Raw genomic sequence first — 27,516 nt, 5'->3', positions numbered from 1 at the left:
TTTCTTTTCACTCACAGGGCAGAAACCTTAATGACCAAAGTCCTTATTCATGCTCGGTCATGCACAGCAGGTCTCTGCCAGTTTCACCGGAGGCAGCGCCACGCTGCCCTAGATGCCATTCCACTCTGGAAAGTGGGACAGAAAAACTGCTCTGAGTCAGACATTGCAGGGCTGTGAATAGAAACCAAACTTATTCCTGTCTCAGGGTCTGTGTATTTTGATATAGTACTGTACTGAGGTATTATGCATTTAGAAGATAAGGATATCAGGTAGTTTTTAGAATATTTCAAAGTATGCAAAAATATACTAAGTGAACCTACCTTTTTTTTTTTTTAAATCTTTATTAAAGATCAGCATTTAATAATGTGAGCAAATGACCAAACCTGTACTTGCACTAACAATGTGAATTTAACAACTTTTCAGAAACAATGAGGGGAAAAGGTTTTCTGTGTAAGGTAGGTATGAGCAAAGAGAATAAAAATGTGCAATAACAGCAGGCAAACTGAAATATAAGTCAATATTAATATTTAGATATATCATTTCATATCATTTTAGATTGTCTGCCACTAGACTTCAAATTATTCAAAGTACCTATTAATTGATAATAATGGTCATTCTGCTTTTGAGTTCAATAGTATAGTAAGTTTTAAAAATTAATGGGTTCCTTTGATTTGCTGTATGACATTAAGAATAAAAATAGGGAATAGAATCTACATATAAAATATCTATATACATATACTCTACATCTATACTTCAGCTAATTCTACTGAAATACCCTAATTTCTAACTCTCTCCCATTTTATCTCGTCTTTTCCTATTCTTCCCCTTTTTTTCAGATACTTCTAGAATGACAGCCATGTCTGTGTTTCTTTCTTCTAGTAGATATGTCCCTTGTTCTTATCTAAATAATCTCCCCAAAGAAAGTGAGCAGGTATTTGTCAGACACCGGTGAAAGTATTCACTGCTAAAAATATCTTACTGTTATTTTATTGTAATTTGATGACTCCGTCGTCAGGAAATTATTAGCTAATAAAATATAAAAGGAGCATAATTTCCCAAAAGACATCTAGTGCTACTAATACCATTATCCACCTATGAACAGATATATATAGACAGTGCTACAATTGCTGCTTTGCATAGCTGCTTTCTTTTAAACATGCATCTGTCGCAGCACCTTCAGCAGCAGTTTTTCTGGTTGCTCCTCAGTAAGACTTGCTTATCCCACAGAGTTATGCTGGTTCACAGCACACGGCACCACTGAGCACCTACGTACTGTCTGTTCCTGCACCGTGTGCCCTCAGCTGACATGGTGATGGTCACCGACATCAGAGGACATGATGGACGGGTGCCTTGGAGAGCTTACTGACACCGTGAGACCCATGAGAGCCTGACACAGGCTCTGAGTGCTCACTTGAGTTTGCCCCTTAGGGTCAGTTTCCCTGAGCTGCATTTCAGGCTGACTGCTTCTTCATGTTATTAGCACGCCTTTACTTTTGAACATTTACAATTCCCTTCCTTTGCTTTCCATGACAGCACGGTTGACTCTGGTTCCACATTTTGAGGGGGGGAAAAAAAAAAACAAAAAAAAACCCACAAAGGCATGAAATGGAATTTTGGTCTCCTACAGAAGGAAAATTTAGAGGGCAAAAGAATGGGCAGATATTGTAGTGAATGGTCAGGAACTGTAAAGTTCTGTGATATTCACCGATCAGCTGAGTACTAGAAATGCAATACCGGGGCTTCCACAAAGGCTATGTCATTTAGTTTTGATTTAGATCAGATTAGGATGAGTTGGAAGCCACCTACAAACTGATTATTTTTCTGCATTCAACTCTAAGCCATCATTCTGAAATCATTATGGACAGCTACAACTCCACATCACCAGAAATCAGAAGTCAGAGTCAACTTTCTTTCATTGCTAATGTCAGTGCAGTGTTCCATCATGCTTTCATTTTCTTTGTTTAAAAAAAAAAAAAAAAAAAGCAAAGGGTCCATTCTGGGGAAAGCTGTAACTCTGCCCAGAGTAGCAGGGAGTTGGGAGCTCCTTTGTGATGGAAAGTGGACTACAGAAAGGACTGCTTTGCCCATTTGCCACCCGTCTTCAGTGTCTGAAGATGTCAGCAGGAAGAGTTATTTCTCCAGCAATGCACGAGGAATGGTTCCTAGACAAGATCATCACAAATGCTGAGGAGTCACTATTCATGCTCCAGCACATGCTGCAAAAGCTCCACGTGGGTGCATTGTTTCTCTGGGTGCTGTATCCCCTGAAGAGACATTGAGGAGTTTGGCTGACCACCACACAGTCATACTTTGGCATCTGCACAGAAGCAAGGAGAAATGTTGTCCTGCTCGTGAAAGACCTGACTATGCTTCTGAGCACCTGGATGGTTGTTGTTCATCAGAAACTGCTCTTAATGAGGCAAGCACCATCTGATAGATGATGCGTTGTAAAGCTACAGAAGCTCTGTCAGCAAGGTGGCAGGTGGAAATAGAAGTGGAGCAAATACCAGCAGAGTGAAAGTATGAACTGGGAGGAGGTGAAGGCATAAAGCAGTACTGGCTGGAGCCTTCTTCCCTTTTGTCACTGCACTGTCACTGCTGACAGTAATAAAGCGTGGCCTTGTCTGGCCCAGTCTTAAGAGACAAGCGTGGTATCTCCCTTCTCCCTTTCTAAAGTGCAGTGGTCCTCACTCCCCAGAGAAAGGTGTCCCAGAATCAGCTCATATTTCTGGGCAAGCTCTGCTCATCTGTTTGTGCATGTCTTCCAGCCAAAAGAAAAGCCACTCTCACTCAAAACAGGGCTGCCAAGAGAGGGGGGTGAACTTCTGGCCAGATGGAAATTCGGACCAGCTGAGCTCAAAAGCTGGTCAAAAACTAGTCATTATATGACAATGCTGTGAGAGGAAAATGCGAAAATGGTTCTACACCATTAACACAACCCCGGGATTTATCAGTCTACAACCTGGGCATGTGTGGAAGCACACAAGCCTCTGTCAGCAGAATGTGACTCCTGCTAACAGAATATTCCTACATCATCTGGGACTAACTCAAGGGCTGCGGTGCAAGTCTGCCCAGACGTGCATGATGACAGAGTGTTTCCAAAGGACTACAGAATGCTTACTTTAAAAGAACTGCTGGGGAAAAAAAAAAAAAAGTCAAACAAACAAAACAAAACAAAACAAAAAACAACAAGGCAAATAAGGCGTGTACCATCCAATTGTGTATTGGGTACAATAATAGACAGTCATCACAAATGCAGCCAGCACAGCATCTCCTATTTATGCTGTGCTCCTGCCCTTCTGCACTTGATGACCTCTCTGACTCCTACACCACAACCACTCCAGAATCTGCCCTATTCTGCATAAGAAGCCAAGATTCTCAGGAATTAAATATTAAAGCAGTTAATGCAGAGAAAACCCTAGTGTGTGCAATGGTACCTACGCACTGGTTGACCCCTAATTCCAGCTGCATTAATGGTGACAATTTGCATAACTTTGGCTCCCGATTCGTTAAACTATTTTAAGTATGTGACTGTGAACCAAAATGGTGGCTGTTGCCTGATGGGGACCTTACAAGTTCCCCCTCACCCTGCCCAGTCTTCTCAGTCCTCTATTGGTCTGAATAATGTTGTGGCATTTTTACAGATCACCGATCTTTCATAGACTTTCAGAGACTAAAAGAAAAAAAAAATCAACCATGGCTACCTCTAGCATGGATTTACTGCCTAAGCTGATGCTTGAGATATGCCATAGAAGAAGGGGACAGATGAAACACATCCATCTGCAAAGTGTGTAAGTGCAATGCTGTGGACTGAAATACTGAGCATACCTAAAGACATACAGCTTGGGTATGGTCATTAAAAGATATACTCACGGCTTTAGTTGGACTAGTTTGTCTACAGCCTTCCAGACGGCAAGTGAGAACACTTACATTTAGCTGAGCCTTCCCTGAGTCACCCATTCCTGTGCCACCAACTTTAAAGGCAGCTGGGAGAGACTAGCTTCCTGAGCCCCATGTTAGCCTTTGTGAGCCGCCTCTGAATGGCGTTCTGCAGCCTAGGCAGTGAAAAAAGAGCTCTGCGCTGGTGTTCACAACATAAAGAAAAGTTCACATTGGGCAAATATTAGAAGCTTATGCTTCCCCCACTCCCAGGACAGTTTGAACACTGTCTGCTCAAAGAGCTATAGAAAAAAAAAAAGTATTTAGTGGTGCTATTTCTTAACCATGTAACTTTAACCTATTGTACTAAGAGAAAAGAGAAAAAAAAAATCTTTAGCTTTCCAACAGACACTTTCTCCTACAGAGGTGGAAGAGTAAAATAAAAAAGAAATTTGTCCTCAGAAACTGAGCAATCTGGCTTTGCTACTTTCACTTTCTGTAACAGAAGTGTGTGGACTAGTCCAGTGATCATTTAACCTGTTACATTCAACAAACACCTGTAGCTCTTGTGCACTGGTTAATCAAAGAAAGCCAACTTCCAGGGTAAGAACAGTGTTTCAGTTCTTTCCCTGCCAAATGCTCGCATTACTGCCAAAATATTAGATGATTACAGGAGAGTCTCTGAATGGATTCACCGTTCATGTTCCCTGAGCACTGGGATGTAGCAGCAATACAAAAAAAGAGGGAGTCCATGTAAAGCACCAGAACTGCTCATGTGTGACTCTGCTAATTGTACTGCAAGTTAGGATGTTATTTAAATATGTGATCATTTTAGCAGGATTCCTACACTGCAGGCATAGTACGCTGTGGGTTTTCCAAATATATAAGTAGTGCTTTGCTGTATAATATTTAATATTTTATGTTCAGCAGGGACAGGCCTTGAAAAAGAAATTGTCTGTCATCAATTTATAAGAAAAGTTTAGAAGATGGTGGCAGTGGGATCCATAGTGAGCTCTCAGGGTGAGGAAGATTATCTCAGCTTCCTGTGGGTAAAATTTCATCCAGATTATTTACTGGGGAGGCTTTATTTCTCTATGAATAGCAAATACAATTATAGATATATAGAAAATTTCCTCGTATACTTGCTAGAAATTACATGCTGTCTCCCTTCCCTCCTCCTGCATTTAGGTGCTCATCACCCAGATTTATGACTGCAGAGAAACAGAGTCCTCTGATACCCTCCCTTGTTGCGATGGGAAGAATTTCTTTGATTCTACCCCACTGAACAACATCTTTGGGAACCTCTCTGTCATCATTTCTAGCACCTACTGCTGTGCCTTCACATAGGTTGAAAGCAACTATGAGTTTGGCAGCTTCATAGCCCCATTCATAGCCCCCTGGAGAAATGGTGGAAAAACGACATCCACATCAGTTTTGATCTGGGGCTGTTATTTGGGGAAAAAAAAAAAGTGTTGCAGTGAAGATGCTTCTAAAATCTCTTTTCAAGGTTGAGGAATGCAGCATTGATCCTGCTGTTAAGTATATTTTCTTTCTTCTGTGGGGACCTGAAACAAGAGGACTGGCTCAGGTAAATGCCCTCTGCCTCACGGGGACAGATGAGCTCACAGTGAGCATCTGAAAATTCATCATTTATGGACAGAAGAATAGATGGTTCCATCCATACTATATATATTTGGAATATATGGAATACCTCCATTCCTATTATATATATTTTCAGATGTATTTTCCTCGTACTCCTGGTGAGCAGATTTTATTTTAAATTTCATTGTTACATTTTGTGAATTGCAGAAATGTTGCTTTTTATTCTTGGATAACATTTACTCTTTTCAGTGACTTAGCCCTACGCTGTGACTTATATCTCATTTAAAATGGCAAAATATACAGTGCACATTCGACACGCACATTATAGTGTCCTCATATTGACGTTTTCCATCGGGAATGAAACTCAAGTGAAGAGCTGTTTGGAAGTAACGCAGAGTCAAGATATTAAGGAAGATAAAAGTCAGCAAGGCCTTTACAAGATGACGCAATGGAAAGGTACTGCAGAGGAAGCTAGGAGCACAAGTGTTCTTAGAAAAGATGACAAGTCCTTGAACTGATTTAAACTGGTATAGTTCTGGTAAGTAAATGGAAGTATAATTTCTTTCCTATTTCTCAACTCTGGACTTGCACATCCCCAGTGAGTCTTGTGCAGTGTAGCTTAAAAGTTAAGGTATTGAATCACTTGCATCATTTGACAATAAAGATTTTCAGAAGGACACCTACATGCATACAAAAAAGTAACACTGAGGACAAAAAAAGCCTACTGATCTTTTGTTGGCAGCTTTTTCCTTCAGAATATTTGATTAGACATGCACCCTGACTAAAACATGCACCAGTGCTGCTCTGGTGTTGTTCTCCTCTTGACTTGCAGCATTTCTTTTCTATATGAAGTGTACTGTTCACAAGCAAGTGTAATTTATTTATTCAAAATAATTTCTCCAAGGTAGCCAAACCCTACCAGTTCAATTTAGTTTCAAATTAGCTACTGCACTCATAACTTTACACCCCTAAATCTTGCTTCCCTAAGTCTCCCTAATTATTTTTTTAATGTGAAAGTCTACTTTCTTCACCCTATATAGTTCGTAAAAGAAGCTCTCACTCATTCTAAACACATCATAATAACAAAAGAGAAAAAACATACGAGCTTAGCGAAAAAGAGAATGTCCAGAAAATCAGGGGGCTGCTAGAACAGAGCTACCTTAACTACAGGCACTCCTAAGGCCATAATATCTGTAGAACAGATACTCTTAGTTGCTACAGTAAGGAATCTACAATTCCAATTAGCCTGTTTTTGGATGGAAATAGCTCAGAGCTGATGATACCCTAATTCTTGTAGTGGCCTAGAACTGATCCAGGCCACTTGCTCATCATTGGCACGGATCTGGCTTCCCCCATCCTATCTGCAATGCAACTGCCTAGACATGGGAACTGGGTGAGTTGTCACTTAATTTTTACTTGCTGAGACAGATATTTTAAAATAGATTAAGACTTTCTGTGCTACTTTATGGTAAATATCAAAGGTTTCAGTCAATACTGAATACAATGTAATTTGTGTGTCTTAGTCTGCTGCACAGGCACTTCTTTCCATAAGCCAATATCAAATATATACTAGAAGATCAGAAGGAAAATCACTCTCCGTAGGACGGCTGGTCAGCACTATGTCTGGATATTTCATAATGAATTAACTTTTCAATCCATGGGTAAAGTTTAATGTAAGAGAAACATTATGTGATGGCAAAACAACTCCCTTATTGGCTACATTTCCTGAAAAGAGCTTGCATTTCTATGTATGACTGCTTACCATTTCAAAACCACCATAATAAAAACCTCCAGTATAAAGAATAATGTTTGTAGTATGCATTGGTATTACCATGAAAACAGCTCAGCAAATATTCTGTTCTACACCTCTATGGTAACAGACTGTGGCTGATAGTGTCTATGTTGTAGTACTTAGGACAAAACGCTCAGAGTCAAAGGAAAAAGAAGAAGGGAATATTTCCAAGCTTCAGGCAAGAATATCATTGAGCTGCTCAGAATACAACATCTTTTGTGCTGGACAAAAGAACTACCATAATACATATTTCTGTAAACACCGCCTTCTCTTTCACCAGAAAGTTTTCAGTTGTTTCCCTTGTGTCAGTTCAAGCAACCATGTGGTGAGCCAGAGCAGCTCACAGATGCAGCTTCAATGAACTTTCCATTTTCTTCTTTTTCTTTTTCTTTTTTTTTTTTTTTTCAGAGATGGCCTTCACATGGGTCCGTGAGTCACTGCCTCCTGCAGCAGCAGGGCTGGTGGAGAGGTGCAGTGGGAGCAGCAGGCAGCCGGGCTGGAGAAGCGAGAGGAGGCCTGCCCCTTCCATCCATGGTGCAGCTTTAGGAGCAGGTTAGTCACAGTTTCTGACCACCTGGCGGGGCAGCCGCCCTTCCCCATCATTCCTGTCCCCCTTTGCTTCTTCCACACAGATCTGCTGGTGCAACCACTAGCCTGGCTCATGCCAGCTTGTACCTGGGATGTTATCTGGGTCACAGCAAGGGAACATAAATCGCCTTGGGCAGCACTGCCATCGTCCTTTCCTACTCCTCTGAGAATCAGGAGGCCTAGCCTTGCTCTCGCTTTTCTCCAGACGTGACACTAGGCTGTTTCTCTTTCAGGCTTAAGACTTAGGACCGTAGAGTTCTTCTAAGATATGATTCATCTGACCTGTTTCACAAATCTAGTTTAAGATGAGATGAATCATGTCCTACAAATGTTTATTGCTCTCCACAGACTCCAAAAGGAGCTTGGGGACACTGACTCAGATTTAAACCTCTTAGTTATAAACCTTAAAAAATTAGGTGATTTGAATGCCAGCCTTCAGATTCAATTAATAATGAACAAACAGAGAAAAAGAGAAAAAAACAGAGAACCGCGCATGCTTACGGATGACTCAGTGTTATTCACCATACTCAAGATTAGGAAAAAAAAAAAAAAGATAATGACAACTTCCAGGAGGATCTTGCCAAAGGGTCTCAGATAGCTGGGTAACACAAAGAAAATTAATGCTGGAAAAAAGATAAGGAGTCTTGCAGGGAGTGTTTATATTCTTCTCATATCGTGAATGGCTATGGAATAACTGTGACTTTTCAACATAAAAACAGAGATATCATTGCATACCCTAACTGATGAGCACATCCCAAGAGTCAAAGAAGGTAAAGATAATTGTGGTGTTTGGGTTTAGTGCCATTATGTGCATATATGCACATAACTGAGACTGAGCTCAAGCAAACTGTGCAAGACATTAGCATTTCTAAAATAACAGCAGTATAGCTTTACATCCCAGGTGAGAAATGGCAGTTTTGCAACTGCTCACAGTTCTTGTAGCTACTAATCTGCTGCAGAGATCTTAGCTACTTAGCAAAGTGAGAGGAAAAAAAGGTGCAAAAGAATAAAATTCCAAGAATAGAACTACAGTATCTTGACTGCTGCTTCAGAAGCTGCCCTCTATACTGGACTCCACCTCCTTTCTCTTTTTATTTCCATACAAAGAGATATTTCTTATTATTTTCAGGATTGTATTCATATAATGTATATATATATATATTTGAGATTGATTCATCTGTGGGAAACTTCAGAACTTTTCCACCCAATCCTGTTCTGTTACTTACTTTGCTATTCTTCTATTCTTCTTCTCATCTCAAACTCTTTGCCTGTCCTCCACAACTTTTAACATGATCACTGTAATGTAGTGTCCCTGTTTAGTGATGGTGCTTTAAAGAAATTCTCTTTCATAGCAGTTCCCTGCTATCGCTGACCTGTAATTTCCGGCAATGTAAGATGGAGCAGACGTGCAAGGATCCACAGTGCTCTTCTTCCGCATCTCAATATTTAGTGTTTTGTTTTGTTTTTTTTTTTCTTCTTAAAGGCAGGCTGGCTTTTGGAAATCTGAATAATTTTTACTTTTAGTAAAAATGCTCATTCTGTGTACTGTTCAGTATCAACTCATGCTGACAACTGCTTTCATGAGACATTTTGTGGAAATTCTTCCCCTCATTAGAAAAAATTTCCCTGGGAAGAAAATGCCAGGCTGAAAAGAGTACACTCTCATTTGGGAACAATTTGGGAAAGAAAGAGATACTTTTAACCCCATGAAAATCCATTTCTTTTTTTAAGAAAAAAGTATCAAAACATTTTTCTCTGAAACTTCAGGAGAGATATCAAGAAAGAACAAGAAATGGAAACTTAACTCTTTCTTGTGTTCAGTGTTATAGTCTTTGCCACTGTGCTTTACGCCAGCTCTAGGAACGACTGACCGTATAGATAAGTCTTTGCATTCCCATTCAGAAGTTACACCTGGGATTGAGTAATGCCAGACTGAGTAATGCCATTGAGTGGCTGGGAAGCAGAAAGGGACCTGGGGGTACTGGTGACAGCGGGCTCAGCATGAGCTGTGCCAGGGGAGGGTCAGGCTGGGCATTAGGAAAAATTTATTTACCTTGAGGGGGACAAACCCTGGAACAGGCTTCCTAGAGAGGTGGTTGATGCCCCATGCCTGTCAGTGTTCTGGAGGCATTTGGACAGTGCTCTCATCACTATGCTTTAACTTCTGGTGAGCCCAAGTGGTCAGGCAGATGGACTCAATGATCTTTGAAGATTCTTTCCAACTCAACTATTTTGTTTTACTTCTGCAAGTGGGATTTGGACTAGTGAGTACCCTAGGTGTTTTGGGAAATGTTGGCTATAACTACAGAAAAGCTCACTAACAGGAGACTGGAGAGCAAGATTCATAGTTATGGTTATTGCTGACCTCAGAGAAAATCAAACTGCCAATCTCAAAGCTTCAGGGACCCACTGTCTTTCCCCTGACCTACCTGGTCCTGCGAGTATAAAACTGAATGGCTCCTGAAAGAAATTCTTACTTTTTCTTCCTTTTGTCTGAGATGCCAGTAAACAGCTACCTTAGAATCCGGTCACATTAATTCAGTAGAGGTACTGGTTATTTTAGCCTTGACCATTTTATTTTTTGTTTGGATTTTCTTTTTGGTAAGTGTGCAAATAAATTGCACATTTTCAGGTTCACTATAGAAAGAAAGCAGCTCACATGGAGGCATGGACAGGACCATGTGCACAAGCACATGCCTTCCCTAGAAATATTATATGAATTAGCTCACAGGTTCTGCATTTGTCCCTTGAGGAGCCCCTCATTCCAACACGAGCATGGAGAACATCCTAACTCAGGTACTCGCAGAGCAGGAGGAGAAGGCTCCTTCTCCAGACCTGAATTTCTCATTTATAGAAGGTTGCAAGGTGAGGAAGAATGTGTTAGTGGTATTACAGTGATGGCAGCTGAGCTTGCTGCATTGGTCAACGAAGTATAGCTACAGTAGAACGTATAAGAAGCATACGCTTCAGTCTGCTTCTGTGCACTTCTGCTCTCTAGTTAGCAAGGAGGAAACCAGCAGTAGGCAGAAGAGACTGTCCCTTTTGAAGTGATAGTCACAGCACTGTTGTTTTCTTCAGTGCACACCCTTCAGGGACAAGCTTTTAAGTGTGGGGAGAGAGAGAAAATAGATTCTCATTAGTCTGCTTTATAACCACATACAACTTAAATATAGGCAAACTGGATTTTTCTAGTTGTTCTTTTACCTAAGAAACTAAACTCATAAAGACAAGACCTCCTAAATTTTGCATCCTTTGCAGGTAATTAATAATGTACGAAATCATTCTTCCTACACTTTCTGATGCACTATCAGTTTGGTTAATGAAGAAGCTAGAAATTCTTCTCACCATAGATTACTATTTCTAATACGGTGATAGCTGTGGTCCTGGCATTGTGAAGCAGGGGAGTAGAGACAGGATTTAGGAAGGTTTTTTTTATTTCTGCCTAGCACCTAACCAGCATTTTCAGGGAAGATAACCCCCCTCCACTCCACACTGGGAAAGAAATCAGACAGTAACTTTTATGCAGCCAGGTATGCTCTTCTAGCAGCACTCTAACAGCACTGCTGATCTGAACACTATATTTTGAACACATTTTGGATTGCTGCAGAGCTCCAGATTAGCGGAGCTGCAAGATCAAAAGGCTGCCATGCAAAATTCTGGTGCAGCGTGCTGCAACATATAAAAACCACACTGACAGATCTTAGCAGATCCTCACCCACCATAGTACCTCCTTCGCCCTGGGTTTAGGGCTCAGCTTGACTCACATATGCAGAGGGCTGGACCCAGCCTCCAACTCCACGGTGGGCATCACACGGCCCACCCTAGTGCTGGGTAGGGTGGGGAGGACAGGGGCAGGTGAGCCCCTTCCCTTGCCCAGGAAAGGATGTCTGAGGGGGTAAGTGTTTCAAAAAGAAGGGAAAAAATGGGAAGCTGGGTCGTGGTGAGACCCAGAGTGACCGCAGGCACCAGAGCTGTGTGCATTTCCTCCGGCTGCTTCATCAAAGGGACGCGGATCTCTCCAACCACTGTTTTTGGAACCAAAGTAAATTTGGTTAGCTGTGTATAAAGCTCTGGAACAACACATTTTTAATGGGCAGGTAGAACATTAATTTGAGGGTAAATTATATATTTAGGTTAGCAGCTTGGCTGCTTTGTTGATTCGTTCTTTTGGACTACTTGGATGCCGGCCATCACTGTGCTGTGATTTATCTCTGTTTAATTTTTCCACTTTTTCAGACCCTTGGCTGTTGATAATTCAATTTCTGGCAACTGCGGACCTTCACTCCCCATTACAAGTTATACCCCAAGGCACACATACTGCCATCTGCGCTGTAATGGTGGTGGTAGCTAGTGGATGCGAAGAGGCAAATGTCCAGATGCCACTTGGGATCTGAGACAGCTCTAAAATGCAAATGATGCTTGGATTAAAAATACCCTCTGAATTCAAATATTAGCCACTCAGAAACACTAGGACACTCGCCCAAGGGACTCCCTTCACCCCGTACTCAACTTCTGCATATTGCTTATTCCAAGAGCTCTAGTGGCTGCAGATACCTAAATGCTTTCCTTTGATGATGACCAGAAGAAATCTGTCAGGAGGTTTGTGCCTACAGCAAACCATCAACTTCTGCTTTGCCAAGAAGTGCCCCTTGCATAACTGCTTGTGTCAGTGGCACAAGGTGCTGAATGGGTTTAATTGTTGGGAGGCTACATCCCCTCTCCATCGAGGCTCACAGCCATTCAAGTCTTGACCTGAATTGAAGAGGAATGATTATATTTTAGGAAGAAGTTGCCCCCAAATCTTTTGTAAAAGCTCAACAGGAAGGCAGCCTACAGACAGCAGGGTGGAAGGAAAACACGTGGATGGCTCCCAGCAAGAAGAGGAAGCCCAGCCCCACACTGAGTGCTGCACGGGTCACAACCAGGTTAACCCATCTTTCTGACCTCCCATGTGAAACAGAGACCAACCTGACAGTTACTCATCCTGAGCTGAACCTATAATTTCTTGACAATCTATGGCACACCTTGATGACTTACTAGCTGAGGGAAGCTAGCAAGAAACATAGATGCTGCTGCTTCTCCACAGAGCTAATTATCTTGAGATGTGGAAAACCCATGTGGCCAGCACTGTGTTTTCCCATCCTCTGATGAGAAAGGAAGACAACGGAGGTTATCCTCTGTTGAGGAGGGTGACGGAGCACTGGAACAGGCTGCCTAGGGAGGCTGTGGAGTCTCCCTCTCTGGAGATATTCAAGGTGTGTCTGGACGCCTACCTGGGCAGCCTGCTCTAAGGAGCCTGCTTTGGCAGGGGGGTTGGACCCCATGGTCTTTCGAGGTCCCTTCCAACCCCTTCGATTCTGTGATCCTGTGTGATCACCAAGGTGGTGGGGAGTTGTTTGTGACACCACTGGAGCATTCCTGTGTTCCCTTCTAAATCTCTCCTTGGATAAATATTTAGCTATATAAACTGCAAGTCTATTGGTATTTCCTGAGCAGAGACCCATGGCATGCTATCCAGGCAGAGTTTCACCTGGCTATACCCAAGTGGCTCAGTATCTATCTAATAACGTATCTTAAAAGTTACTGGGCTTTGCAGTGAGAAAGCTATAATTCGCTCCCTTTTGATAGGCACAACTATGTACAATACACATCCAAACAGCCTGTGTGGGTGACTTCCATCAGTACTCCGCCTTCATTTTGGTTTAAAATTACCTTCCCAAAGAGAAGGAGGTGAAACAGAAAGACTTCAGGGCCACTAACACCTATTCTCCATTAAACTGTTCTGAAAGTCATGAAGAAAAAGTAAAATGATCACAGATATTTCCTCTACCTATTTTGGAAACCACTGCATTCTTTTTCTCTTAAGAAATCTCCTTGCCATCACCTCAGCTAAGAAAATGAGAAAGAAAAGGAAGCCTGAGCCAGAGAGAACAGAGAACAACTTAAGACATTTGGGCAACCTGGAATGTAGTTTTGCTGGAGGGCAATATTCTCTTTCCACATCATTTTGTGTTTGTGGGATAAAGGACTTGTTACAGCTTGGCAAGGCTTTTTAGTGGATTTCTAACAGAAGAAAAAAGAATTTAAGATGTTTGACTTGCATTGTTCCAAATTACTACATTTTTAAGCTCTAATCAACCTTTTTTTTGATCATTGCTCTTTTAAGATATATTTCCTTAACATAAGCAGTTACATTTTCTCTGCATAAACTGTGAATCACAGCCATGATTTTATACTACTTTACTGTAGGACCGTTTGCAAATATCTCTTAAAGAGTAGTCAATGAGCACATCAGCAAAGATTTTCAAAAACTGGAAATATTTTCTCAGAATTATCGGTGCTGCCACCTATTTTATCACTGGCAACTGTGGCTACAACACCCAGCCAATAAATTTTCACCTGGGATGCAGTGAGCAGTGACCATCAAAAGGCATGGAGTGTGCAATCAAAGTTTACACATTACATTCAAAAGCTACAGGTTATATTTCACCCCTGAATTTGAAACAAAGGCATTCGTACTCCATGCTTAGAGCAAAGAGTCTTTCCAAGCTCTTTGACACTGATAAGGTTAGCTTGCCCACTATGGGGCGGTTTCCGTCCTCTGTGACCCTTGGCTTATTGAGTGTTATATTTTCTGACTGAAGGGAGTCCACTCTTAGGAACAGACAGTTTATGCTCCACACCTTTTTCACAATAGTAGGATTGTCAGACTTTTTCTATAATACAAATGTGTGCTATCCATTAATTCCTGGCAGAAGCATCAAATCTGTCACTTTAAACTGTAAGATTTTATTTTAACTATACGGGGGGAAATAAGACCAAGCTATTAGTGGGGAACTGAAAAAAATGACGACTGACACAAGAGAAAATCTTACAGCTGCTACCTACACAATTTAAAGAGTATATCCATGCTCTCTCAAAGATTATCTGAGTACTCTTTCTGTTATACTCTGGTCAGGTTGTGATAAATCCATCTATTAAAAACAGTTGGACTCAAAAATCAAGAAATTTTAGAGACATTCTTTGCATTAAAATGGAAGGGAGGGAGGTAGGGAGGGAGGACGGACCTGGAGAAGGGTCATTGATCAGCAGGAGAGTACTTGAAGAGCAGCTCAAAGGAATTCCAGCCACTCCAGCCAGTAAGCCTTCTTCATCAGGGGCCCAACTCAAATGTCTCTATGCTAACACATGTAGCATGGTGAATAAACAAGAGGAGTAAGATGTGGTGGGGTGGCTCCCATGACTAGAGTGTTGGGATTGAAGGATGCAGGCTCTTTAGGGAGGACAGTCAGGGGAGACGAGGAGGAGGCATTGCCCTCTATGTCAGTGAGCAGCTGGATTGCACGGAGCTCTTCCAGGGGATGGTTGAGGAGCTGACAGAGTGCTTAGAGGTCAGGATTACAGGGAGGGCAAGGACAGGGGACATTGTAGTGGGAGTGTGCTACAGGCCACCTGATCAAGAAGACCAAGCATTTGAAGCCCTCTATGGACAGATAGAAGCAGCCTCACATTCACAAGCCCTGGTCCTCATGGGTGGCTTCAACCACCCCAATATTTGTTAGAGGGACAGCACAAGAGGGCATAGGCAATCTAGAAGGTTCCCAGAATACTTTGATGACAACTTCCTTCCCCAAGTGACAGAGGAGCCAACGAGGAGAGGTGCTGTGCTGGGCCTCATTCTCACCAGCAAGGAGGGGCTGGTGGGGAAGGTGAAGCTCAAGGGCAGCCTTGGCTCCAGTGATTGTGAAATGGTGGAGTCTGGGATTCAGAAGGTAGCGAGGAGGGCGCACAGTAAGCTTCCTACCCTGGACTCTGGGACAGCAGATTTTGGCCTCTTCAGGGATCAGAGTAGAGCACTGGAGAGAGGAGGGGCCCAAGAAAGCTCGTTAATAACCAATATTAATATTCTTCACTAAGGGCAGATCATGCCTGACAAATCTGATGGCCTTTTATGATGGGGTTACAGCACTGGTGGATAGGGGAAGAGCAACTGACATAATTGACCTGGACTTGTGCAAAGCATTTAACACTGTCTCTCATGATATCCTTGTCTCTAAATTGGCGAGACACGGATTTGATGGGTGTTGCATTAAAGGTTGAAGTAATTGGGAGTGATGCCCAAGTAGCCATTATAAGTAATATATATAATAATATATTAAAATATAATCATTATTAATAATATAATTATTAATAATATATAAGTAATATATATAATATAATGTAATGTAATATATATTATATTATATAAAATATGAATTGGCTGGATGGTTGCACTCAAAGAGTTGCGGTCAACAGCTCAATGTCCAAGCAGAGATCAGTAACGAGTGGTGCTCCTCAGGGGTCAGTACTGAGACCAGCACTGTTTAACATCTTTGTCAGCGACATGGGCAGTGGGACTGAGTACACCTTCAGCAAGCTTGCCAATGACACCAAGCTGTGTTGTGCAGTTGACACGCTGGAAGGAAGGGATGCCATCCAGAAGGACCTTGACAGGCTTGAGAGTTAGGCCCATGTGAACTTCATGAGGTTCAATAAGGCCAAGTGCAAGGTCCTGCACCTGGACTGGGAAAATCCTAAGCAAAAATATAGGCTGGGCAGAGAATGGACTGAGAGCAGCCCTGATGAGGAGGAGTTGGTGGTATTGGTTGGCGAGGAGCTCAACATGAGCCAGCAATGTGTGCTTGCAGCCCAGAAAGCCAACTGTATCCTGGGCTGCATCAAAAGAAGTGTGGCCAGCAGGGCGAGGGAGGTGATTCTCCCCCCTCTACTCTGCTCTTGTGAGACCCCACCTGGAGTGCTGCATTCAGCGTTCAGCTCTAGGGCCACCAGCACAAGAAGGACATAGGCATATTAGAACAAGTCCAGAGGAGGGCCTCAAAGACGATCAAAGGGCAGGAACACGTCTCCTGTGAAGACAGGCTGAGGGAGCTGGGGCTGTTCAATATGGAGAAGAGAAGGCTCCGGGGAGACCTTCCAGTCTTCTACCAGCAGCATTCCAGTACCTAGAGGTGGCCTACAGGAAAGCTGGGTAGGGACTCTTTGTCAGGGAGTGGAGTGATAGGACAAGGGGGAATGGCATTAAACTAAAAGAGGGTAAGTTTAGATTAGGTATAAGGAAGAAATTCTTTACTCAGAGGGTGGTGAGGCACTGGCACAGGTTGCCCAGAGAAGCTGTGGATGCTCCATCTCTGGAGGTGTTCAAGGCCAGGCTGGGTGGGGCTTTGGATAACCTGGTCTGGTTGGAGGTGTCCCTGTCCATGGCAGGGGGGTTGGAACTGGGTCATCTTTAAGGTCCCTTCCAACCCAAACTATTCTGTGATTCAGCGATATCTAGTTTAGTGGAACCTTAAGTACACTGGATCATACATAGATATGCCAACTTAATTCCCTTAGGATAAAAATCAATAAGAAAAATGCTTTAAAAGTGTATTTTTCCTCAACATCATTTAACAACTTCTAGAAAAAGCAGCAAAATTTTCAATATTGTGCGGTTGACCAAAACATACCATTTTCACACTTCCAGCAGATCTCACTCTTTTCAAACAAATGGAAAGGAAAACAGGCTACAGAGCCTCATAAGAGAACATCTTAGAAAAGCCACAGGTCAAAGAAAACCCAGATCCAAGTATGCAGGTGAGTCAGGAAAGAGTATCATGCAACAAGGCTTATATATTTAAAACATCACACGATTAGAAGAGCCATAGAAAAGGGTGTGATTTTTCCTATAAATAGAGACTCCCGTAGGCCCTTATTTCAGTTACTGTTTAGTGGGATCCCTTTGAAGCAAAAGGATGAGCTGTCATGTGGGAGAACATCAAAGTAGCCAAATAACTACGCATTAGTGCAGCAAGTGCTGCATCTTTCAGTTATCTCTTCACAGCTCTGTGTTTCTGCAAGGCAATGTGGATAGCATACCAATGTCCACAAGGGTGGCCCAGCAGATACATCACTTACTCCATGATGATAACAAATGGTAAGACTATCAGATTATAAACAAAGCGTGGAACTGAAAGATTTCTAAATCAGAGTTCGTATCACATTATCCAATCTACTTGGAAAGAATGCAGTGGGAAAAGTTGCTGTGAATTCTGCAAAAGCATTAAAAAATCATCAGACCATGCAAAAGACATCTCTGTAACCTATGAGCTATTTCCTGACTATTTATCACATTTATTCCAGCAGTCTCTGTCCTCAACACATTAAAATGTAGCATTAGTTTTTGGTAGTACTGGGGAAAGTACTCATAGCTATTTGAGCTTTTGAGAGCTGCTTGAACCCAAGATTTCAAATAGTTTGTAAGCAAAATTGGAAGAGTTTATCTAGGAGGGTTAAATACTGCAAACTAATTATGTACATTTGTAATGAATTCTTTCTCTGTTGAAATGCTAAAATTGATCTGTGACAAACAATTATTAAGAACTCTTATGTGTGAAAATACAAAGGCAATTTTCTAAAATAATTTAATGGCTGACTTACTTTAATTAGTAGTAAATTATTTATTGCAAGTTCTTTAATCACCTTCTATTTACACAAGGGAGCCCCAACCTTGCTTGAGCTACAGAAATCACTACAACAATAAACAATAAAAGATATTATCTAATCCTTATGGTTTTTGTCTGTGTTTGGGGAAGGGAGGGCAAATGAGAAGAAAGACTGGTTTTTATTCTACTCTATAAGGTTACCAACAAGCAGATTATTTGCAGTTAAGGTAAGGAAGCACAGAGTGAGCAGACCATCAGAAATCGTGAGTATATCTGCATGCACTATGTCATATCCCTTCATAAACTCATCAGTTGCTGTCTTAGAAACGGGTCCTTTTCCCAGCAATTACAGGAAGGCTGACTTGAAATCTCACTTCTTCAGTCGGTGGGAAACTTTTTCTAATTTCTAGACTAAACCTATTCATGGCTATTTTATACCTAATTGTTTTTGTAAAATATCTTTTACTGTAAATATATTTGTACTGCTTTTATTATTTGCCCTACTGATATATTCATGGACAGCAAAAGTACCATCCCTTGCATTTAATTATTTTTGGACAAAACCAGCCAAATTCACTTAGTCTTTCTTGTTTGTTTATTAGAGCAGACTCTGTTTAACTCAGAAAGCATTCTCTATTTCAGCTTGTGCTCACCTCCATTGAAAATGCAGAGCAGGACAGTCTCCTGCACTATAGGTGGAACTCAATTATGTTGGTTCTGATATTTCCCAATTTCCTTTGGTTATATGCCATCAAAAACATCTTAGAATCATTTATCTTTTTCACAGATATATGAAAGTTTAAGCCGCTATAGCAGTGGCTTATATTTGTCACCTTTAGTCATCTTAATAACTCTGAATACACTGATGTCTTCTTTTTCCTCAGCTTTATCTTTTAACTGATGAGCTTTGAGTTCATAGCTGAGAAGTTATTTTATGTTACAGTTCAGGGAAACCTTTTGATACCAGACAGAAAGAAGGCACCTCAGTATTAACAGTTTGCAGATTATTAGCACTGTATACTTCTGCTGAATTTCACTGCACCGCAAAAATCTCCATGTGAGATTATTAAAGTTTAATATGAAAACACTCAACTAAGTCATGCTGGAAAATCTGCCATTAACATTCTTTAAAGTCTCATCATACCAATCCAGGGAAAAATCAACTATGAAAGGTTTGGAAAAGATCACCTTTAAATAATGCTCTTTGTTTTCCATATAGGGCATGTAGTGAAAATCAGCACCAAATATCAAAGTGACTTTTTAATACATTGCCCCTTCTTTTTTGCTAGATCTTTAGGGGTGTATGAGAAGCAAAATGGGAGGGCAGAAGAAAGGGCAGTAGATTGCAGTAAAGGTTGCTGAACTCTCTCAAAATGGATAAAACCAGATAAAAAGAGGTCAAGAATGAAAAAGAAAATGAAAGCAGTTTTCATAGGAATTAAAGCTATAGTCATACAAAGAACACAACAGCAGCAGTTAATTAGACTTTAATTAGTTGGAAGAAAGTAAATCAGCAAAGTTTTGAGAAACCGTTTGTCAAAAATGCTTCAGCTGCCATGAAGGACTATTAGAAAGGATATACACAAATTGGGGGGAGGGAGGAGATTGATTGTTTTGGGTTTGGGTTTGTATGTGGTGGAGGTTTTTTTTTTTTTTTCTTTTTTCTTTCCTTTTTTCTCTCTTTTTTATGGTAATAAAGGATTTTAAAACTTCTTTCAAGCTTTGTTATGCTACAACATGTAAACAGTACGTAGCTAACGAAGGGCCGTGTCTCTATTTCTAACTTGCATTCTAATTAGAGAAATCAAAGCACTCCAGATGCAACATCCCAGCCACCAACATCACACCCTGCATCTGGAAATGCTATGGCCTGGCTGAGCTCCTGATGACAAACTCCAGTCCTGGAACTACATATCCTTGAGAATAAATCTTATTTTCCTGACTGCAAGCTTCTTTAAGAAATGATATTTGATATTATTCTTGCCTTCCTGTATAATAAACCATATTAATACAAACCGTGTTAAGCTTCTATACTTTGTGTACATCTTTCTTTGCCATTATCATATATTGTCCTACTGGTGTGTATGTCCTGTCACAACTGCCATTGATCCATCACATCTCTTCTGACTTGTCTTTTCCGATTTCCTATTACATCCTTCTCTACCACATTTTCAGGTAGAATGGGAGAGCAAAGACAATGCAAAGCTCTGCCCTACTGTTCCTTCATATTCTGCAGCTCCCACTGAAAGCAATTGTTTCTTCCAGTGTTTAGATATTTCCTACACTGATTCTCTGTGCGAGCTTGCTTGATTTTACCCAGGGTGGTTAACTGAAATTCATCTACCTGTGACTTGGGGAGAGACTCTTTTTCAGAGAGTATAGTGATAGGACAAGAAGGAATGGTTTTAAACTGAAAAAGGGTAGACTTAGATTAAATAAAAGGAAGAAATTCTTTACTGTGAGAGTGGTGAGGTACTGTAACAGGTTTCCCAGAGAAGCTGTGGATGCTCCATCCCTGGAGGTGTTCAAGGCCAGGCTGGGTGGGACTTTGGACAACCTGGTCTGGTGGGAGGTGTCCCTGCCCATGGCAGGGGGGTTGGAACTGGGTGATCTTTAAGGTCCCTTCCAACCCAAACCATTCTGTGATTCCATGACTGATGGCTACGTCTGTACCAACCACTTGCTAGCACACGTCCTATTTTCTTCAGCTACCTGTAGCATCTAGTGACCCCATCTTGTCACCTTAGTCTCTATCCCATTATTTAAATATACATCTTGCTATACATTCCTTCCAGTGTGTCAGAACTGGAGGATCTCACAGCAATCAGTGGAACATTTCAGAAGCCACTGTCATCCCATCTGACCTGTGACCAACAGTCAGCATAAACAAGCTTGCTCTAATCCTCCCCTCCTAAAAAAAAAGACTATGAGTGCAACCCTGAGGTCAGATAAGATTCACTAGACACCAGTGTTGCCACTCATGAACATTCTTATTCTGGTAAAATGCATATAGACTTGAAAACGCAAGGCAAAATTCAAATAGATGAACAGCAAGTAGGTTGTGTAAGAGTGCTTTTTGTTTTCTATTTTTCCCTTAATGAAATTTCATTATGTTGTAAAGCATCTTAATGAAATGCATACAGGAAACAAGCATAAGTTGCTTGAAAATTGGAGTTAATTATACATTAACTGCAAGTCTTGTAGGCAATGGCCTGAGCACAGTACTTAAGACGTTTATCATCTGAAGCTTAATGATAAAAACAACAAAACAGAATGGTTTTTGTCCTTCTTACAGGCTTATAAAAACATTAAGTGGCTCATTGATAAATAGAAAGTCAGTGGGGTATTAGAGCTGGGGTATTCTTTCTGCATTTTTTCCTCCCACTTTAGTTCATTTGGAGCACTTTCCCAACACAGTGTTGGCATAGCTCTGTTTCTACTGGTTAACAAATATTTTATCCTAGATATCGACAAGATAAGAAAAATGACAAGGAAATCTGTAAAAAAAAACTTTGTTCTCTAAAGAGAATTCTATAGTCAGAGCTCTACACATCTAGCTCCAGTGCTTCGGAGAGGCACTTCAGCTTCCTCGCGTTCAGAAGGAATGTGTGGGATCTGGAAATTCTGGAGGGTGACCTTCATTCACTGATTGTGTCAGGAATAAAACAATATGAATATTTGCCTAGATAGTTAGAATAAACAAGAGTGACAAGAAAAAAAATAATCTATTTCCCACTTTTTTTTGTTCAATGATACTAATTTCTAGCAGTTATGCAGAATTTATAAGTACTAAGATAGTAATTGAGTTGGCCAGTTTTACATATCAGAGATATCTTAAAGAGAAGTAGATAGCGATGTTAGTGTCCATTGTTTCCTGTAAAAGCAGATGTCCAAATATAATGACAATGCAATGACTGAATGCTTAGTGCCTGCCAATCTACTTCTACTATAATGCTGAAAAATGATGCTGATTTACCTGTTCAACTGTCCTAGCCTTTGCTTTTTTTTTTTTTTTTATTATGAGAACCTACTGACCCATCTAACTATATTGGTCTCCGTCTTTTCTTGCTCACATCATAACATTTTTCTCAGAGACCCAGTGGGCTCATTAATTTATATTTCAGAGCTAGGAACCCCACTCTAAGTTACGTAGCCTATTTTGATATAAGCCCAGAAAAGATGAAAAATCCATCTTGTCTGGAAAATTTGTGCACAAGTTTTATCACCCTCTCTATTAAAGCCAATTTCTCATTTGACCTCCTCTGCCTTTAACTGATGGACAGAGGTCAGATAAATAGCCCCCTGAGTTTTCAGAGTTGCAGTCTTCACAAGAGACCACACATCAGACAATTGCTTTTATAACCATGAGAAATGTTGTATTAAAACTAGTTAGTTTTCAACTCTCCCTAATCATGTTCTTATTTGCCTTTTTTTTTCTCCTCCTCACTGCTGCACATCAAAACCAAAGGCCTTTTGGTTTTGATAACTTTTGAATTCCTTCTCTTCCAATTTATGGCAATGGACTGTGCTATTCCAGGAAAATCTACAGGGTCAGACAGAAACTGAACACAGATTTTTTGCCTGAGGTCTAAACTGGCAGCATGCAAGCTAGCTCTGGTCTGGAATTTGATGTGGAACTGTGCATAAGCAAATACACTTGGCAAATACTTGGGTAACACCTAAGTTTCCCTCTAAGGCACTTTCTCCAGCCGCTCAGTCATTTCCTTGATCCACCCTTACACTTTCCCCAGTTTTTCCAATACCTTATGTGTGTGTATACATGTATGTATATACACATTTTTTGTTGCATCACTTCTGATTTTCTAAATGTCCTTTAAAAAGGTATGTATATTCAGAGAGTTAAGGGTTTTCATGTGCTGATCAGTTTTTGATTTTGCACTGGGCTGCATAAAGTGTGCATTTCTGATTTCCTTAATCTTAGGGTCATGCTTTTTTGATACATATATATTATTATTTAATTTTTTTTTAAAGAAAAAAGGGATTCATGCATACAATTAATGGGAGGACATGGAAAAAGCTAAGGCAAGTCCTTGACTTGCCTACTTACTTTTGTGCAGCCTATGGGCTATCCTAATTTATTAAGGTTAATAGTGAAATTATTCTAATGTAAAGCAAGCAATTTAACAGGTATGTAATTTGGGGGGAGATAATTTTCTTTTTTTTCCAGGCCAAATGTAACCCTGCCAACTGGAGCCACCTCTCCCCCTGAGAAGACAAGCGCTCCCAATGAAACATCAGGAGACCATTTTCTACCCAGAGATTTGCATCAACACCAAACAGTGTTTATGCAGCTCAAAAACAGTTGACCAGAATTTTCATGAGCTTTTCCAAGTAATTTTCCTTGGCATGGGATCAAGCACCAAGAAGATATGAAGTAAATGAAAAGGAGAGGAGGTGACAGAGATTAAGATGCCAAGCCAACACGCTGTAGCTGCTGTGCTGAGTGCTTGGAAAAGGCCTTGTTCCTTACTGGGCTTGGTGAGGTGAGGGACATTACTCATGGAATGCTTTCTTCCTCATGTGGTTTCTGCTTCCTTACCGAAGGTGCCTGTGCTACCCACAGATAGGTATGCCATGTGCTGGGTGGGCAGAACACCCTGCCCCTGCTGCAAAGGCACCTGTGCTGCTTGCCCCAGGAGGTGCCAGCCACACGGACAGCTCCCTCTGCCCTCGCAGCACCCGGACTGTGGAAGACCACGGGAGGCTGCCGTGCAGTTCAAAACCAAGACTTTTTGGTAAAAACATTGTGCTGCTATGAAAAGGACTGAGAATCTCGTTTTCTAGGTAAATGGACCGTCAGATGAAAAGTACAAGGAAATAGCTATGAAAAATATGTCAGAGCTGCACTGCAAGGTTTTAGTGGCATTTTCTTCACACTCATTATTGAAATTAATTCACAAGACTTACCACAGCCACAATGCTGATAGGATGTAGCTGTAATACTTTAAGCTGCTGTTAAGAATTCAAAACATGACAATCAAAACAGTCCTCTTATATATGATTAGAACATTTATTTGCTTGTTCAACGCAAAATTAAGTAGTAAAAGCAACCAGCAGCTGGGAAGGCAGCCAAGCAATAAAATTGATTGATTGCCCAAATACGTAAAAATCATATCCACCACTTTCAAACATTCTCTCAAAAGCAGAAAATCATCTCTTCAAGGTTACCAAACAACCTGGTTAGACAGGATAGTCAACCCACCATTAAACAGAAGACAAAGTTTGTCTATGTGATATATCTAATGGTTGCTCAAAATAGCACGTACCTCCATAAATCTGTCTCTGTTTAAGCTAATTACCAGAAGTTATTGAGCAATTACATTTTTCTTTATTCTTTGACTATGTCAGATATACAGTTGTGTCTTGAGGAAAAACATATCAGTCATATAACCCATGTTATTTTCAGAAAAGATGCATTCTACAACTTCATTTTACTTTGCTATTGCTTCTTTCATAGATCTCTTCACTGCAGCATGTCAATTTTCTTTTTCATACATTACAATCAGCCACATAAGGATCCAGCTTTCAAATTATATCCATTTCTCCTGTGCTGCCATCATTCTCTCAAAGTCAATGTTGTCCAAAACCAAGTGTTAAACAAGTATTTATGTTAAGAGTGGAATACAAACTGCTGAGATGCAATCAGACTTTGCATGCTCACAGATAGACTTTGCCCTGAAAGGCTGGTATTTTCAATACCTAGTTATCACCAGAGAGATAAACAGTATTTATAATGTGAGCAAATAATATACTACAAATAAAAATACTTAGATTGAGACAATTAACCACTTTTCTACTGAAAGAAATCACACCTAAAAAAAACTGAATTCAGCCTCAGAGAGGGTGCTGAATGCAACACTTCGCCTTCCAGACAGAGCCGCGTCAAAAGAAGTTTCTTATCCCAACGGACTGCATCAAGGTCCCAGTTGTGCATGCCAAATTCACATTCTCTTCATTATTATTATGTGTGACAGCTTTAGTCAATTTGAAGAATGAGAATTCATGGCATACAGCATTCAGAGGGATTCAGTACCTCATTCTGACAGGAGCCATTGAAAATCCAAGTCATAAATCTGACTTTGCAGGTTCTGATCAGGAAAAAAAATACTGCTGACAGGTCCAAAAGTTGCAGGAATGCTTTTCACATAAGAAGTTGCTTATAAGACAAAAAGATGTCGTTCCTCAACCTGTATGAATAAAATCTAACAAATATACAGCAATAAATATCTTCAAAGGCTTTTGTAAGTCTTAACTAACCAAAATTAATTTCACTAAAACTTCTACTTGACTCTTAAATGGTTGGTTAAAACACCCAAATAAACCTCCTACCTGCCTGCTTAAACTAAAGAACGATTTCTGAAATAGATTTAATACACATTAATTACTTAAAATAATAAAGCATCATGAATTTTACCCATGTATATTGAATGGACATTACTCAGCAATCTCTGAGCTGTAAGAGTTGCAATAGTCCTTTTGGTTTTCAAATTGTGGTTCAGTTTTGCATATCATTGTAATTACTGCAGCTGCACTACTGCCAACAAGATCCTAGACTCAGAGCTCTGGGCTATGACAGCACATCGAAGTAATCACCATGGGATACTGGGCTAAACTCAAACAGGTTTCTTTTTTATGAGCTATATACATGAGCAAAAGCCGGAGCATGTTTAAACAAAGCAAATCAATTCAAGTCAAGCCTCCCTGCTTAATAGATTCACACAGCTTATTAAGATGAGCAAACATGCCTTAATGAAGAACACCCATCTTCTAAATGAGAGGAACAAGGCCTCGGTTGTGCTGCTTAGGCAGGGCAGGGCATAGCCCCAGTTTCAGGCTGTCTCAGCACTCAAGGAAGTGAATCCACTACAAAACAAGTTCACTGCAGACTCCACTCCTCTGCCCACCTGCCTTAGTCCCACTTTGCTACCCAGCAGAGTGGTTATGGTTATCTCATGACTCGCCAGTGGGCACATCACACTTCGCAGGACAGCACAAGCAATGGCTATGGTGACTGCACATTTAGCTGGCTTTTCAAATGGTGCGATGACTTCTCTTACTTCCCCTGCTGCAGCGACTAGAAAATCACCAAGTACTTCAGATGCTAAGGTATAAACAAATACTGACTCTATAGGAAGACTTGGAGTAATATCATTAGTCAGTGGAAACTACAACCATGAAAACTTCCCATTCATCATTGTCTTCCCACCCCAGTACAACTTGAAGCTGTCAATGTAAGTTGGTCAACACTTGTGTCACCACTGGGCTGTGCTATCGCAGACTCTACAGGTTTATTCATCGTGAGTTGTAGAATACAACTGTAATATCTCTAATTTGTCTGTGAAGCAACCATTGCCACACTATGGCTTATGAGTGTGGAATTTTGCTTAATACTGTGAAAGTTTCAAAAACAAGAAGTACTCGTGAACACATTTGGAGGTGACAATTCTCAAAAGAGAAATACAACTCTCCTTAGATCATACCACACTTACGTATGAAAGTAGTCAGGGTATTCTTCTGCATTACATCTTTGACAAGACATTGCTTTTCCTTGTCTTTTTGCAGCAGTTGTAACTATGGACAGCATATGCAAGAGGAATGCAAAAACGATACCGTTTTGATTTGTATCTCTTAGTGACCTCTTAACCATGGTAAATTTGCCCAGATGAGTGACTGAAGTTAATGGAAGGCTCAAAGGCTCTAGAACAGGAATTGATTAGCTGAGAAATCCCTGTCATGGACACTGGGCATGGGTCTGTGGTTTATATACACAGACACCTTACACAGACATACAACACAATCATAAACAAACCAGTTAACTCATTATGCAAATTTTTACAGCTAATTATGAAATACATATTAAAGAGTGCTTCATACTCCAACATATTTCAATCTCTATGAAAATGATTAAATATGGAATTGGTAACTAGATTAATCATTTACTGCAAAATTAAAAAGGAAAATACAGGAAAAGGAAAATGATTACTATATGGCACTGTGGCTTCATGCAGAATCACGTTTGAATTTCAAACAGAAAATCCAGCTTGCTTAGAGATTTTTCAGTTTGTCTTATTTTCCTGTTTAAAAAAAAAAGGCTATCTGACATCATCATTTACTGTGCACAGTACATCTTGCAATCTTTCATATTCTCTCTCC

General features: G+C 40.6%; 1 protein-coding gene and 1 long non-coding RNA gene across 2 annotated transcripts in view; both read right to left on the bottom strand.

Moving 5' to 3' along the window:
• Positions 1-27,516, bottom strand: part of ZBED1 (zinc finger BED-type containing 1) — a 211,829-nt gene that overhangs the window by 64,464 nt on the left and 119,849 nt on the right. The gene's annotated exons all lie outside the window — the stretch shown is intronic.
• The window catches only part of LOC310883106, a 39,020-nt gene continuing 27,117 nt past the window's right edge, over positions 15,614-27,516 (bottom strand). The window contains exon 2 of the long non-coding RNA XR_014573329.1: positions 15,614-25,565. This is a non-coding gene — a long non-coding RNA (uncharacterized lncRNA). The remainder of the gene's footprint in view (positions 25,566-27,516) is intronic.

Source organism: Anser anser (assembly GCF_964211835.1).
Source record: "Anser anser genome assembly, chromosome: 1".
In the NCBI taxonomy this organism is placed as follows: domain Eukaryota; kingdom Metazoa; phylum Chordata; class Aves; order Anseriformes; family Anatidae; genus Anser; species Anser anser.
The sequence above is the reverse complement of the archived record's forward strand: the minus strand, read 5'-3'. Positions and strand labels throughout refer to the sequence as shown.